Source organism: Macaca mulatta, chromosome 2, assembly GCF_049350105.2.
Source record: "Macaca mulatta isolate MMU2019108-1 chromosome 2, T2T-MMU8v2.0, whole genome shotgun sequence".
Taxonomy (NCBI): Eukaryota; Metazoa; Chordata; class Mammalia; order Primates; family Cercopithecidae; genus Macaca; species Macaca mulatta.
The window spans coordinates 170,895,423-170,912,356 of NC_133407.1; the positions used below are offsets into that span (position 1 = coordinate 170,895,423).

The 16,934-nt window shown below is 39.4% G+C and overlaps 1 long non-coding RNA gene across 1 annotated transcript; it reads left to right on the forward strand.

The window, feature by feature from the left end:
- The first annotated feature begins 424 nt into the window (after positions 1 to 424).
- On the forward strand, positions 425 to 15,992 carry LOC144339414 (uncharacterized). The gene is made up of 3 exons (XR_013414404.1): positions 425 to 775; positions 7,708 to 7,819; positions 15,013 to 15,992. It is a non-coding gene; the product is annotated as an uncharacterized LOC144339414 (long non-coding RNA).
- The last annotated feature ends 942 nt before the right edge of the window (positions 15,993 to 16,934 follow it).

Below are 16,934 nucleotides of genomic sequence, written 5' to 3' on the forward strand. Positions count from 1 at the left end.
TAGCAATTCATGAATCAGGCAGCATCTGTGAAATATAAAGGCACCCTGCCAAGCTGGCAGGATAGTTGGTTTGTGTAAGGTAGCTTGAACAGGAACACGAAGAAATAGTGTAGTACAAAAAACCAATAGGATGCTAATGATTAAATATGCAACAAGGCTCACCAATATTAAGATAAATGATTATAGAAATAAAATTTTCGGAGGGTAAGGGAAGAAGCAAAGTTCTCTGAGGGAGGTTTCCTGGGTGAGGTGATCTGAACATCTGCCTACTGCAGGTAAATATTATGGGACAGAGTCAGGGGGCTGAGGGTCAGGGGAGGAAGGTCAGGAAAGAAGCTTGAAGAATGGAGCTGAGGCTGCCTTTTAGCCCCACGGTGGGGAGGGAGGGAATTGGGACAGGGCTGAGCATCCCACACCCTATGAGGGCTGGGTAGACCAGCAGCTGAGGAGACCCGGGAGGCTGCTTTCACCTCTCACCAATCTGCTTCTGGGTGTGGCGGTAATGTCCTGTGGGTGAGTCCCTTTCAGTTCCTCTCTCCCTCACTCACACTCTCTCTGTGGGACTTCTATGGTGATAAGATGTGAGAACATGTCAATTGTACCCAAATGAGGACGGTTAAATGCGGTCTTTGCGGCTTTAGCTCAGCTGTCCAACTGCAGCCTTCCTAAGGTACCCCTTGAGATCAAGACACAGGGAGAAGGAACAACACGCACACTCCCTGCTGGATTTGGAGAGAACTGAGAGGAAGCTGCGGTTTAACTAGACCTTCCTTAGGTAAGACCGTCAACATTTGTAGAGCACAAGATGCGGCTAAGAACATGAAACTTCAAGTTTTCTCATATTTGAATTACAGCTGCTTAGCAATGTAACCTAAAATTGGAGACTTTGTTCATATATTTGTACATATAATATTCTCATTAATCTAAATATTCCCAAGCAGAAACTCTAAAATAGGAAGATATGTAAACAAGGTGGTTGATCACTCTTGCATTAGCGTTTACACCCAGCTCAAGAAAGAAACAGAGGTCTCTCATTGTTCCTAATGTTCTTCCTGTGGGCATCCACCTGGACTGATATTTTCCAAGATTCTCTCAGATCAAAGATGGAGTCTCTGGCATTTATGCTGGAGGCAGCAATTGGAAACATATTTAGAAGAGTGGTGTTAGGAATAGGCAAATGTGTATATAGGGTGTGGTATGATTTGGTGTACATGCATATATGTGTAGGAATCTGGCAGAATTGTGAAGAGAACTTTCTCTGGTACCCACCCAAACACCTGCCCGTCCCCATCGTTGCCCTGTTCTTTTCTCCAAGGATCTTTCAAATCCCTCGTGTTACCCTGCTCTTACTCCAGGCCCAAGTCCTGTCACAAAGGTTGTTTCAGTCCATCCAGGGTGCTATAGCAAAATGCCTTAGACTGGGTAATTTATAAACAACAGAAAGGTAATGCTTACGGTTCTGGAGACGGGGAAGTCCAAGATCAAGGCACCAGTAGATCTAGTGTCTGGCGAGGTCCTATTCCTCATAGACGGCACCTTCTGTGTGTCCTCACATGGAGGAAGGGACTTATAAGCTCCTTGGGCCTCTTTTATAAGAATACTAATTCCATGCATAAAGGCTCTGCCCTGATGACCTAATCAGCTCCCAAGGGCCCCAACTCTTAATACTATCACAGTGGGGATTCAATTTCAGCTATGAACTGAGGGACACAAATGTTCAGACCACGGAAAAAGTTTTTAAACCTTTCTAACTGTGATCGTGGGAAGAAATTTTTGCTTCACAAAGACACACACTGAAAAAGTTTGTGAAACGTTATCTACCTGTACCATCTATCTTCTACTGTAATGCTTTCTACTTTTTTTATTTAAAAATTGTGAACTGCATCTATCAAACTAATTTCACAACCCATGGTGTTTTGTAAAGCACGACTTCACCTAGTCCCAGGAAAGGTGTTGATAAGCAAGGTGGATTATTGTTTTGCTTTGCTTTGGTTTTCAATAAGCATCAAGGTTTTGCTACTGCTTGAGCTTTTTGAATTTTATCTGTGAGCTCCAGAAGGCTCTCTTGGCAGCCTGGGTAATGAAGAAAGTTTGTACATAGACTTTCACTTCCATCCCACTTGGGAGGGCAGCCCCCAGGACTCTTGTGTGCTGCTCTGCAAGCTGTGTGTGAAGGACTTGCAGCAGTGGGTGCTCCTCCAAAGCACACTAGAGAACGCAGTGGGCAAGAGGTGCAGTAGTTTTCCCAACATTTGAATTCAGAATTAATTTATCTTGTTGACTTAATGCTACAGAAAGTTCTTTGAAATACAGCATCAGTATGATTCGTCATAACTATTTTCATTTTAACCTTTGTTTACTTTGAGAACTAAGAAGGAGGTCTTGCAGCATCAGGTTCATGGGCTGCTCCCTCTTTCAAGAAGAAGAGTAGGACATCACTGGCACACGAAGGCTAGCAGGTAGGGACTGAAAGTGTCCTTGGAAAAGGCTAAAGAAGGGTTCCTGTGGGGAGAAAGGCAAGAGCTACAATAGATTTAGCTAAAATAAGGCTGCAATGGAGTTGCAGTTACTGGCCAAATGAAGAAGCCAGTAATGTGGAGTTCAGATCATAACAATGAAAAATAAACAAGCCAAATCAGGAACATTAAAGATAGTTAAACATCAATCTGAAACTCAGGGAGGTATATGAATAGAAAAAGTGAGTATCCCTCTACAGTGACTCTGATATAGAAAAATGATCAGATTTGTTGTTCAATTTCCATTCATTAAGCATCTGCTCAAATTGAAGGGATTTGTCTAAGGTCACACAGCTTGAAACTGGATTTAAATCCAGATCTCGGCCAGGTGCAGTAGCTCACACCTGTAATCCCAGCACTTTGGGAGGCTGAGGCGGTTAGATCACTTGAGGCCAGGAGTTCGAGACCAGCCTGGACAACATGGTAAAACTCCGTCTCTACTAAAAATTCAAAAGTTAGGCATGGTGGTACACACCTGTAGTCCCAGCTACTTCAGGGCAGAAGAACTGCTTGAACCTGGGAAGTGGAGGTTGCAGTGAGCTGAGATCATGCCATTGCAATCCAGCCTGGGTGACAGAGTGAGACTTCATCTCAAAATAAAATAAAATAAAATAATCCAGATCTCTCTGATTCCAAAGGTCATGTTCTTTTCACAAAATTCGCAGAATTCCACACACTCCCAAAATTGTTTCTAATCTAGTAGGACTATAAGTGGATGGTTTTTGTGGGTTTGTTTTTCCTCCTTCTTTTTCTGTATTTTTCAATTTTTTTTTTCCTGATTATCTTGAGTGCTTTTTTCTTAAATGAAAAGCAAACCCAATATACTCTTTGTTTTAAAAACATTGGCCACTAGAGGATGATTGCCAGTCCAGGAAAGAAACAGCATTTCATCTGTCTCAAACTGTTTCACCACCACTGGTTTATTTTTATTTATTTATTTTTTCATTGTCTGTATTTCTTTTCTGGCCATTTTATTATTTGTTTCATCTCATGATTATTTCTGAAAATATTTTTACATATCGAGGAAAGGGTTGCTCAAAATGATGTACTCAGACCTAAAATAAAGTATAATCGGTACCACCTGATCATGGAATATACATACCATTAGTGGTTTTGATAAACATTTTAAAAATGAAAGAATTCCTAAAGCTATAGTGACTTAACAAGGGACATTTCATTATATAAGAGCCTGGTGAAAGGGGAGTAGAAGTAGAAGTTTTTATTCTTTTTTTTTTTTTTTTTTTTTTGAGACGGGGTCTAGCTCTGTCACCCAGGCTAGAGTGCAGTGGCATGATCTCGGCTCACTGCAAGCTCTGCCTCCAGGTTTCACGCCATTCTCCTGCCTCTGCCTCCCGAGCAGCTGGGACTACAGGCGCCCGCCACCATGTCTGGCTAATTTTTTGTATTTTTTAGTAGAGACGGGGTTTCATGGTGTTAGCCAGGATGGTCTCGATCTCCTGACCTCGTGATCTACCTGCCTCAGCCTCCATGAGTGCTGGGATTACAGGTGTGAGCCACCACGCCTGACCGCCACTGGTTTATTCTATCCCTAAACATTTTTCAGACTAGAATGCATTTCTTATTTGAGATGCTCCTTATTCTAATAATTTCGTCATTCTGGGGCCACATTTTTAGGCTTAATTCCATTTTCTTTCTTCTCTTTATTAGTCAAAACACAGTTAAACTTTCTAGCTCTTTTTTTTTTTTTTTTTTTTTTTTTTTTTTTTTTTTTTGCGGAGGGGGGAAGGTTGACATAAAGTCCCCAGTGGAAGGAAGTGAATGGAGAGAAAAACTCTTAATTATTAAGGTTAAATAATGGTCAGTATAGCAGGGACTGAAGAGCTCTGATCTTTGAAAGCCTACAGGGAAGCTTTCTCTTTATAATAAAAGGGCACTATAATAAAACAGATTTAGGAAAGTTCAGGAAGGGGGCTGCAGAAGCATATCCTCTTTGCAATTAACTTTTTGTTTAACCGGTCTTAATTCTGCGCCATTCTTCTCACTCCTATTATCTTCACATGTGAATTGAGCAATCGTGACCTCATGCTACTTAGATCCAAAGGTTACCCAAGAAAACACTTGCATGGACTCTCTATAACTTGCACCCTGAGAAAATAACCCCAATAATGTGGTTATTCCCTTCTAGGGCACACTCCAGAAATGCAGCCACAGCAATATTTCTTATGTATGTGACACTGCAACTTTGATATTTGCTTAATAAAATTTGGCAACACATGATCCGAAGTGCTTAGTTTTATTGGGGCACTTTCTAGGTGATTTGTGTCCTCTGATTTGATTATTCAGTCCAGTAACAGGGAAAGTAAAGCAAGTGTGGATTAAGCAAACTGGAAAATATGAGCATAATAATTTTGTCAAATGAAACCACTGTCTTTTACCCCGCTCTGTCTCTCCCTGAAACTTGTTTGCAGTGTATACCTTCCTTTTTTTTTTTTTTTGCATGTAATCATTTTGTCCTTATGGTAGAATAGGAAATAAGTAGTGATTATTTTATTCCAGTCTTTGGCTGGCTAATTCTTGTTACCATAAAGGGATGGGCAAATTAGAGCATCTTTTGTGGCCTAAGGCTCACTTGTTTCCCCAGAGACAAAAGAGACTGAATGCAAATGCTCTAGACAGGTCTGAAGAGCAGATTTTTGTGGACTGAATAATCAAATCAGAGGACACAAATCACCTAGAAATTGCCCCAGTAAAACTAAGCACTTCGGACCGTGTGTTGCCAAATTTTTTTAAGCAAATACCAAAGTTGCAGAGTCACATACATAAGAAATATTGCTGTGACTGCATTTCTGGAATGTGCCCTAGAAGGGAAAAGTGGTCAGGGTCTGGATAAGTCTTTCATGTTCTTGTGACACTGGGAATAAACAATTCTAAGTAATGAAATTTCTAGGTTACAACCTGGAAATCTTCTGCAATATGAGAGAAGGCCAAAGAAGAGTTATGAGGGACAATGGGAAGGGCCTAGGAGACTTGTTTGGGGAGAAAGAAGTGCATTTCTGTAAAAGGAGTAAAAACCACAAGGAAACTCCCCATCCAGTGTAACACCAGACTGCGGTTCCCAAAGAGAACCATTCTGAAAGGGTATAACCAACTGGCCAATTTCATGGCCTCAGGATCAAATGTAATCAACCAATTAAGAATGGATGTGGACCAGAATTCTCCTGGTCATGACAACAGCAAGGAGAATCAACCAGAAACGCATCCTTCTGCTGTGTCTGGAAATGCAATTTTAAGTTGGACTCCAAATCAAGGCGTTTCTTGTGGGCACCTCCATTCTGATTCCTTTTTCTGAAACTCCTGGCCCTGGTGCTTTGGCAAGCTGGGCTTCGAATCAGGCCATTTACTTAAGTCAAAAGGCTCTGTCTGTCTCTCTTTCTCTCCCTGTCCTTCCCACTCTCTTTTAGGAAAAAGAAGCCCAAACCTAGAAGTCTTGGGCCCCGATCTCATCTGTAGCCCATGCCAGCAGCATAGTGGCAGAACACACTGCTTTGCTCAGGATGGTTTTTAAGCTTTAATCTTCTCAAATTAGAGGGGATTAAACCTTTTCTAATATTTCTGGCAAGCTTGAGGAATATGCATCCATAGAGATATAAACTTTTCTTTCTTCTTTTCTGTCCACCACTGTATTGCTGCATTAAGAAAGCATTGAACTGCATCAGCTTCTAAACTGGCTCCGACTCAATGAACTGACGGTCAGAATCAGAGAAGGAAAAATCTACTGAATGCCATACCTGGGGTAATGGAATGGAGTAGGAGGTGAAGTTGAAAGCATTTGGCACTCCTTTAATTTTAGACAAAATTCATTCAGTAACTTTGATACTTGTAAATTCTGGTGGTTTAGGGGTCTTGTCTTCGTGAATTAGCTATGAAAGCTACATTGATGGAAAAAGTTAGTAAAGCGGGCCAATCTCTTAACTAGGAGAGAATGTGGATCTCTATGGGAATGTGCTCTTGTTTCCAGGGTTTCCACAGGAAAAAAAAGACTTGAAGCAGTTTTTTGTTGTTGTTGTTGTTGTTGTTTTTTGCTATAGGGAAATGCACTTCTCATTTATTGAGTCCTATCTTTTCATTCTTCATTGCCTTTTGGGAATGATTTAGCATGTTTATTACTTGATACAGTGAAAAGTAGTTTGAGCTCCACATTCACTTTAAGAGAGTCTGACCGCAGAAATCAAAGAAGATGAAACTGGCCAGAGCTCTGCTGTACACCACATGAAGTACTTTCAAAGAGTCAGGTTTGATATATCTTAACTCTGTCGACTTCTTGTACTATCCCCTTCCATATGGTGGGTTCACACCAAAAGCAAAGGAAATGATGGCATTTCCTTTAACTGTGAGTGGGATTTTAGGAAAGACTTCTTTTGTTGTTGTTAAAATTACTCATGTAAGCTAAGTATGTCTCCAATAGGATGATGGCATAATGCCTGCTCCTGTACTTGTACCTTACCAGTGTTTAGATCAGTTGCATTTGGGCCTGTTATTAGATTACAGTTAGGTATAGAGTGGTATATCTCACTTGTTTCTTTATCACCAGCTCCTAGCTGAATTCCTGCCTCATACTAAAAACTCAGTAATACTTTCTTACTTAAATTAATGATGAACTCTGGTATTTTACTTAGCTTTGGCATGTAGCAAATGGTGCCCCTACCCCAAATATATGTGCCTGTCTTTTCACCTGGAACCTGTGAATGTGACCTTGTTTAGAAAAACGCTCTTTGCAGATGCAATTAAGTTAAGGGTTTTGAGATGAGCTCATCCTGGATCATCCAGGTGGTCCCCACATTCAAAAACAAATATCCTTATAAGAGACACACAGAGGACAGACACACAGAGGAGAAGGTGAGTAAGATGAAGGCAGAGGTTGGAGTGGTGCATCTACAAGTCAAGGAATACCAGTAATTTCTGGCAGAAGCTAGAAGGGAAGCATGGAACTGACTCTCCCTCGGAGCTTCCAGAAAGAACCAGCACTATTCACACTTGAATTCCAGACTTCTAGCCTCCAGAACGGTGAGAGAATGAATTTCTGTTGCTTTAAGCCACCACATTTATGGTAATTTATTATGGCGGCCACAGGAAACTAACACAGGATCTATAGGAAATGCAGAGAAAGCAGAGTATTTATTTTTCAAACATCCCTGTGGAACTGACAGTTTCCATTCCATATTATGTATAGGTTGACAGGCAGAACGTGGGCCACCGTGTTTAACCCAGGGTGTTGTACTCTACCGCAAAGTTTACTGAACAAAGACCTCCTGCTTCTGAGTTCTGGTCCAGCTTCACCTTGGGTGAGTTACTCTTTCTTCCTGGACTTCAGTTTCCTTGTTACAAAATAGAGGTGCTCTCTCAGGCTGGATCCCATGTATCTCACAGAAGTGTCAGAGGTGCGGTGAAGCATAGTGAATTTGTAGAAGGGGTATATGTGAGAGAGAATGATATGAGTGGCACGATTTAAGGCCTAGCTAGCAAAGCATTAACTAGTACAAGATGTCTAGATTTAGTAGTAGCCTCCTACCATGGGTTTATGGCTCCTATGTAATTTTGGAGAGGGGGCACCTGCTCGCTTTTTTTCCAGCCAGACCCAGACCAAAGCTTATATGTGTGTATCATTACATTTATATGAGGAATTAACAATCTTCAGATGACAACACAGCTGTGTCAGCAGAGTGCCTGCAGCTGAGTCAATATAAATTGTAACCAAGAACATTAAACACCTGAAAAATGGTCTATGCTCAAAGAACATCAGTCCCAAGAGAGGCCACCTGGCGCCTTGAGCTTTCACATGGGAGGCTAGACCTTCCTCATCAGCCCTTCAAACGGAGCCATCCTTGCTCATCCACAGCTAGCTTGGACCCAAGCAGCTGCTGCGTGAAATGATTGGGATGCTGCAGAGCCTCCCTTTTCCTTATCCTGAAAGCTCATGTCAGGGAGTCCCCTGTCTGCTTAGTGCTGTGAATCAGCTAAGGGTGGAGCGCAGGAACCTGCCCTGGAGGGCCCACAGCAGAAGATGATTCTTAGTCCCCATGAGAGCCCTGTTCTTGCCCTTGTCTGGGTGCCAGAAGTTGTTAATGCAGACTGAGCAATGCCTTGTTGGTCATCCAGCTGAGAAGAATTTGTTAGCAGAGTTTAATTTTCCGAAGGTCCCATGCCACAGAGCACACATGGCTAATACCCCGAGGCCTGAAAGCAGGCAGAGCTTGTATCACATGGCCCTTCCTAGCACCGGATCTAGAGCCTGATTATTTGGACTGGAATCTTGACTCTGTCCTTTCCAGCTGTAGAACTTCCCTAAGTCTCAGTTTCTTCATTTGTAAAATAATACTAACACAAGCTATTGTTACAAACATATAATCAGATAATTCTTAATAGAATTAATAAAACTAGAAAGGTCAAAATCATACATAGTGTATTCTTTGACCATTACACATTTCTACTCATGGGTGAAAGATGAAAGCACAAGGAAAATTAGAAAACATGTTGATCTTAATAAAAACAAGAATACAAAAAAGAACTATAGCTTTAAATGCTTACATTAGAAAATCTGCAAGGTATAAAACCAACGACATAAGTTTCCACCTGCAGAATCTGGAAGAGCAGGGGCAAAGTAAACACAAAGTAAGTAGAAGAAGGGAAATAATTAAGAAGAGAACTCAATAAAACAGAAAATGTCAACAAGTAGGATCCAACAATATGTCAAAAGTATAATAGAGCATGGCCAAGTAGGTTTTATCTTAGGAATGCAAGTTTGGTTTAACACTCAAAAATCAATTAATGTCATTCACTATATTAACAGAATAAAAGTGAAGAATTATATTGTTTCAATATGTGCATATAAAGCATTTCAAATATTCAGCATCCAATCATCAAGCTAGGAAGAGTAGGAAACTTCCTTAAACTGATCAAAACAAAACCAAACAAACCCTACAATGAATATCATTCTTTCTGGTGAAAGACTGAATTGCTGCACCTTAAATCAAGAAAAAGGTCCCTGCTCACCCTCACCACTTCTATTCAATGTGTTTTGAAGGTTTTAGCCAGTATGATAAGAAATAAAAATAAAAAATAAGGCATAAAAAGTTGAAAGGAAAAAGAATTTGCAGATGATATGATTGCTCGTGTAGAAAATATTAAGAACTCTACAAAACAACTGCTAGAACTAATGAATGAATTTAGAAATGCCACAGCTATGAGGTTAATATACAATAATCAATTGTTCCTTATACATTACTAGCAAACAATAGGAAAATTAAATTGAAAAAATACAATTCCATTTACAGTAGTAACTGAACAACGTAAAATACTTAGGAATAACTAAATTAAAAATGTCCAAGACCGCTACACTCGAAAATTGTAAAACGTGCTTAGAGAAGTTTGAGAAAACCTAAGTAAATGGGGAAGCATGACATGATTATGAATTAGAAGACTTGAGATAATGGAAATTTCAATTATCACCAAATTTGTCAGTGCAATACCAATAAAAATTCCAGCAAGCTCTTTTGTAGAAGTTGGAAAGCGAAAAGCACCTAAAATAACCTATGTGATTTTTCAAAAAAGGAACAAAGTTGGAGGACTTCTTCTACCTAATTTCTAGACTTATTATAAAGTCACAGTAATAGAGACATTTTGGCATTGATAAAAAATTATATATCTATTAATCTATCGATGGAACAGAATAGAGTCTAGAAATAGACCCACAGATACATGATCAATTGATTGATTACAAAGGTGCAATGGCAATTTAATGAGAAACAAAAATGCTTTTCAAAAAGTTGATGCTTGATATGAATATGAAAAATATCAACCTCTACCTCACAGCATACACAAAAGTTATCCTGAAATGGATGAAGGGCCTAAACGTAAAATGTAAAATTATAAAACATCAGGAAGAAACACAAGAGAAAATCTTTGCTACCATGGGATAGGTAAAGATTTCTCAGACCATAAAAAGCAAAAACCATAAAATAAAAAGAATTATAAAATTGGACTTCATCAAAATAAAACCATTTGTTCTTCAAAAGAAAGCGAAAGGGCAAGCCACAAACTTAGATAAAATGTTTGGAACACGTATATCTACCAAAGAACTTGTTTCTAAAGCATATAAAAACTCTTAAATATAAGAAGATAAGCATAAGTCTTATTCAGACACTTCATGTAAGAAGATATATGCATGAAAAATTAACATGAAAACACACTTAACATCATTAGTCATTAGGGAAATGTGAACTAAAACCACGATGAGATATCAGTACACACCTAATACAATAACTAAAATAAGTGACCAACCAAGTTTTGGGGAGGATATGGAGCAACAGGAACTCTTCTGGACTACTAGTGGAAATGTAAAATGGTACAGCTATTTTGAAAAAAAAGTTTGACAGTTCCTTAAAAAACTAAAAACAATAACCAAAAAACAAACAAACAAAAAACAACCACCTATCACAGACCAGGCCATTTTTCTCCTAGAAAAAAGAAGACCTACACTCCCATAAAGACTTGTGTACAAATGCTCATAGCTGCTTTATTTTTAATAACCAAAACCTGGAAACAGCTCAGATGTGTATCAACAGGTGAAAGGATAAACAAATTCTGGTACAGCCAGGCATCGCTTAATGAAATTGATACATTCCAAGAAATGTGTCATTAGGCAACTTTACCTTTGTGCAAACATCATAGAATGTACTTACAAAACCCTGCATGGTATAGCCTACTACACACCTAGGCTATATGCTATAATCCATTGTGCCTAGGCTACACACCTGTACAGTATATTACTATACTAAATACTGTGAGCAATTTTAGCACAATGATAAGTATTTGTGTATCTAATCATAGAAAAGGTACAGTAAAAAAAACAGTATTATAATCTTATGAGACCACTGTCATATATGTGGTCTGTTCTTGACCAAAGCATTATAATTCAGCACAACTTTATATTCATACAGTGGGAAACTACTCGATGGTAAAATGGATAATTTATTGAGATATGTAACAATGTGCATGTATTACTCTGTTCTCATGCTGCTGTAAAGAACTGCCTGAGACTTGGTAATTTATAAAGAAAAGAGAAGTGTTAAACAAAACGGGGAAAAGCCCCTTATATAGCAATCAGATCTCATGAGAACTCACTCACTATCACGAGAACAGCATGAGGGTAAACACTCCTGTGATTAAATTACCTCCCACCAGGGCCCCTTGCGGCACGTGGGGATTATGGGAACTACAATTCAAGATGAGATTTGGGTGGGGACACAGCCAACCCTATCAATGCATAAATCTCAAAATAGTTACGCTGAGTGAAGGAATCCAAGCAAAAAACAGAGCATATATTAATATAATTTAATTTGTTAAAAATAAACTGAGTCACATTCAAATATTCAAGAGTTTATTTCAGCAAACAGGGAGTCATGAATCAGGCAACTCCAGACTGCAAGTGTCTTGGAGGCTTCCCCAAAGGGGTATAAGGGGACACTTTTATAGACTAAACGAGGAAGCAAGGCAAAACAATTTTTAAAAATTGGTCAAAGTGGAGGAGTAGCCTTGTTTGGATCATTCCAGTGGAAAGTCCCTAATTAGAGGTTAGTTGCTACTTTCTGACTGGTGAAGCTTTGTTTTATGTACAGTGAGTTGGTTTTGGTTTGCTTATGTAGGGACCCAGAGCCCGGGAGCTACCTCAGCCTAATGGTCTCGTAATTAATTTTTTTAACACATTTACATAAAATTATAGAAAAATTTAACTAATCTACAGTGACAAAACCGATCAGTGGTTGCCCGGGGACAGTGGTGGATGGAGGAATGGATCACAAACAGGCATGAAGGAAACTTTTGGAAAGTAATGGAAATGTTTGTTATCTTGACGTTCGTGATGACTTTAAGGGTGTATAATATGTCAAAACTCATCAAGTTATACATTTATAATGTGTGAAGTGTACTTCAATTATATCTCAAAAAATGTAAAAGAATTTTAAAATAACATAGGCAGAGCAAAAGAGGAAAAATTAAACAAAGGAATAAAGATAAACCATGTTACATAATTTTGACAACTGTTGAATATGGATGCTAGATACAGAGAGGTTCATTATACTGTACTATCTACTTTTGTGCACGTTAGAAAATTTTCATAATATCATTTTAAAAAATACAACTAACATGCCTATCTGGGAATGATACCCTGCAGAGTCGGAGAGATATAACCTTTTTTTTTTTTAAAGACAGGGTTTCGCTCTGTTGCCAGGCTGGACTGCAGTGGCGCAATCTCAGCTCACTGCAACATCTGCCTCCTGGGTTTAAGGGATTCTCCTGCCTCAGCCTTTCAAGTAGCTGGGATTACAGGCGTGAGCTACTGCGCGTGGCTAATTTTTGTATTTATAGTGGATACAGGTTTTGGCCATGTTGTCCAGGCTGGTCTCGAGCTCCTGACCTCAAGTAATCTGCTCACCTCAGCCTCCCAAAATGCCAGAATTACAGGCATGAGTCACCGTGCCCAGCCTAAACTTCAAATCTATAGCCATTACATGGTTTGGTGACTCAAAAGTTAGAATACGTAGGTAAAGAAACCAGTGGTAGAAGGAGTGATTCCTCTCACTGTCACTCCCAGTGACCCTCTCAGGACATTTGTACTTTCCATTCTAGCACTTTTAGGCTCTGCTGCAGTGGAGGTACTAGTTCACAGGTGTTAAAGTGAACTAAATATGGCCTGATAAGGACTCCGTACTTCTATATTTGAGTCCTTGTGGACCAACCGGAACATAATAGGCAAACATGATTAAAACCTAACAGGAGTGTGTGCCTGTAACAATAGCTGAGTCTTGGTCAATCCCAGCAGTAGTACTTCAACCACTCATACACTGCTGAGTGTTCAGACTGTGTTCCAGTAAGGCAAACACCAACCTGTAACCAGTCCAGCTGTTTTGTACCTCACTTCCAATTTCTGTAGGTCACCTTCCTTTTTTTGCCGATAAATTTGTTCTGACCATCAGGCATCCCTGGAGTCTCTCTGAATCTGCTGTGATTCTGGAGGCTGCCTGATTAGTGTATCATTTTGTTTTCTTGCTCAATTAAACTCCATACAATTTAATTTGTCTGAAGTTTTCTTATAACACAGGGAAGGGTCACAATTATCAGGGAATACTGTCAGTGTGCCATTAAAACTAAAGCAGAGCTCTCACATGTTTTGCTTTCAGGGATCTTTTACACTCTTTGCAGACCAATGAGTTTTATTTGTGTGGGTTTTTCTCTACCACGAAATACCCTATTCATAATTAAAACTAAAAAATTTAGTATTTTTAAATGTAAATAAATTTTACTATTTAAAATGTAAGTAAATATGGTTTTTTAAAAGTAACCATAGTAAACCCATTACATGTTATTATAAATAATACATTTTAATGAAAAAATAAATTATTTCCAAACCAAAAGGTTTAATGAGAGAATGCTATTATTTTATATTTTCACAAATCTTTTTAATACATGGTTTAATAGGAGATAGATTCTCATATCTGCTTCAGTATTCACTCTGTTGTGATATGTTTCGGTTTAAGTATATGAAGAAAATTTGGTCTCTTGCAGATATGCAGTTGAAAATAGTGGACCTCTGTCACCCCCTAAAACAGTGTTGGGAACTGTCAGGGCTCTTTAGACCTCTCTCTGAGATCTTCTTACATAAAGATATAACTTCCACCTAGTCATTTTGGATTCCACATACTAATAGATCAACAGTAAAGACGAGAATTACTGTAGTGGGAGTGGTCATTGGTCCTGATTACTGTAAAGAAATCGGATTGCTCAGCTGGGCGCCGTGGTTCACGCCTGTAATCCTAGCAATTTGGGAGGCCGAGGCAGGCAGATCATGAGGTCAAGAGATCAAAGAGATCAAGACCATCCTGGCCAACATGGTGAAACTCCGTCTCTGCTAAAAATACAAAAATTAGCCGGGCATGGTGGCATGTGCCTGTAGTCCCGGTTACTCAGGAGGCTGAGGCAGGCGAATCACCTGAACCCATGAGGTGGAGGTTGTAGTGAGCTGAGACCATACCACTGCACTCCAGCCTCGTGACAGAGCAAGACTCTGTCAAAAAAAAAAAAAAAAAAAAAAAAAAAGAAAGAAATAGGATTGCTCATACAAAATGCGAGCAGGAAGGATGTCTAGAACTCAGGAAATTTATTGAGAAACTTTTTATTGAGTTCATACATTGTGATCCTTATGACCAGGTAATTCAAGCAGTCATAGTTTAATAAGAGCATGGAATCAGGGACTCAGATCCCTCAGGGATGAAAGTGTATGTTATCACATGAAGCAAACAACCTCGACTAGCAGGACTGCTAAACAAGGGGTAGAGGAGGGAGATAATAATTATCAAGGGTGACTTTGGGATCAACTGCAGCTGTTTAGATTGTATCTTACCCTATTAAACTTTCTGTCGTTTTTCTTCTTTTTTTTTTTTCCTCTTTTGAAATTCTGACCAATCATCTCCTGAAAAATCAGTGTCAGGACTGTGTCCATTTAACATGGGACCCAAAGGAATCTGAGTGATGCAAAGGCTGGACTGCAGCAGACACTGCCAGGTCTGTCCCACAGACCCTGGCAGAGCAACGGATGAAAGGAGTACTCAGACACAGGTATACAGTGTAAAAGCAGCTGGGGGACTGCCCAGCACTAGCGGCCAAAGAGTTAGCAGTCTCTAACAGCTGGAGATACTTGCTTTTATTCAGTACAGACATAATGCCAAAGCCTGGAGCAAACACAATCTGTGGGTAATTAACATTATTGTTCCCCTTGTGTCACACCCACGGATGATCAAAGTTCGGTTCCTGGTCAACATAAGTAAACAGGTCTGTTTAAGATAAATTCCCCTACACTTCCTTGTACCTACTCCTTACCCTCTGCCTCAAGGGTAGAGAACAGCTGCCTTCAGCTCTTCTCCCCCAAAGCTATGCAGAGGCTTCTGACTAATCAGAAAGCCTGCTCCTTTCCCTATAGCTTCTCCCACCACTCTGACCAATCTCCTACAGATGTCCCTGGAGCATCCCTCAACCAATGATGAAAGGCACTTGGTGGATAAATATCCTGGTTCCTTACACCTTGGTTGGGAAAACTCTGAGGTGTGTTATGTGTAGTGTCCTAGAGGTCCCTTGTGGGATAAGTCCCAGTTGCCACAGAAGTAAATGGCTCATTATCACACCCCGTTATTCTTTTTACTTTTCTCTATTTCACTTCACCTCTCCCTAACCCTTGATTCCTTGGCTATGACATCAAATAAATTACTAGTACTTAAGTCTTTGTCTTGGCAACTGCTTCTGGGAGAACCCAGTGAAACTTATCTGACCTGGGTGTCATTACAGCAGAGGTATTCCACCTAAATAACAATTACATGCATTGAAATAAACTGTTTACAGTAGATTTATGTGGTTCTTAAATCATGTTCTTCCAAATAATGATGTAAGGTTATAGCAGCGTGAAACACAATAAATTAATGTGTTGTGGAAATAGAAGACAATGGGTGGGTGGATGGGTGGATGGGTGAGGAGATATGTTACCATTGGAGAGCCCTTCTTATTATGTTATGGGTAGGAGTGAGCTTGGCCTGCAGACTGGTCACTTCTTGAGCTACTTTTTCTTTTTCATCACCCTTGCATTCTAATGTGTTAGCATTCTGTTTCCAATATGTGTTTAGCACTCTTTAAAATTTATTGTAAATCAAATTATTTCCATCAAAACTCTATGATCAGCCTTAGATATATCGTTCCATATGCTTCTTGTGAAATTCCCATTTTACAAAGAAATGTATATATGGACTTTCACTATAATTCTTTAAATGCAGGAGAGAACAAACATTTTGTCATGTTGTACTCATTCTTCTGGTTAAAAAAAAAAAAAGCATATATTTGGATTGGTTAAGGGAAAAAAAGAGGATATAGAAAATGGCTTGTACAACTGCAGCTATAAGCCAGATTTAAAAGTCCAGAATAACTACTATATGTACATTTGTGGACAATTGTATTTGTATGTTTGTTTCATGATAGCATGATATACAGGCTACCTTTACTGCTAGTTTTGGAAAAGTTAAAACTATTCTTAAAACAAAGTTGAAAATTTTTGTCTTGGGAACAATCATCAAAGAAACTGACTAAAATGTAGATTCCTGGGTGCCACTCAAGACTTATAGAATCATAATCCTTAGACTGGGGCTCAGGAATCTGCATTTTAAGTGATCCTACTGTGGATGGTTCTTGAGTCAGACTGAGAAACACAACTAGGGATAGACTCTTCTTGACTAGAACTCAAGTGGAAATCTTACATTAAAATTTATCAAAGTTTTAAGAGGGAACTCCAGAGGGACAAATTTCAAAATGGTGCTCTCTATGTTGAGGTCAATTAGGAGGAAGTTAGAAACCTGAGCAGGATCC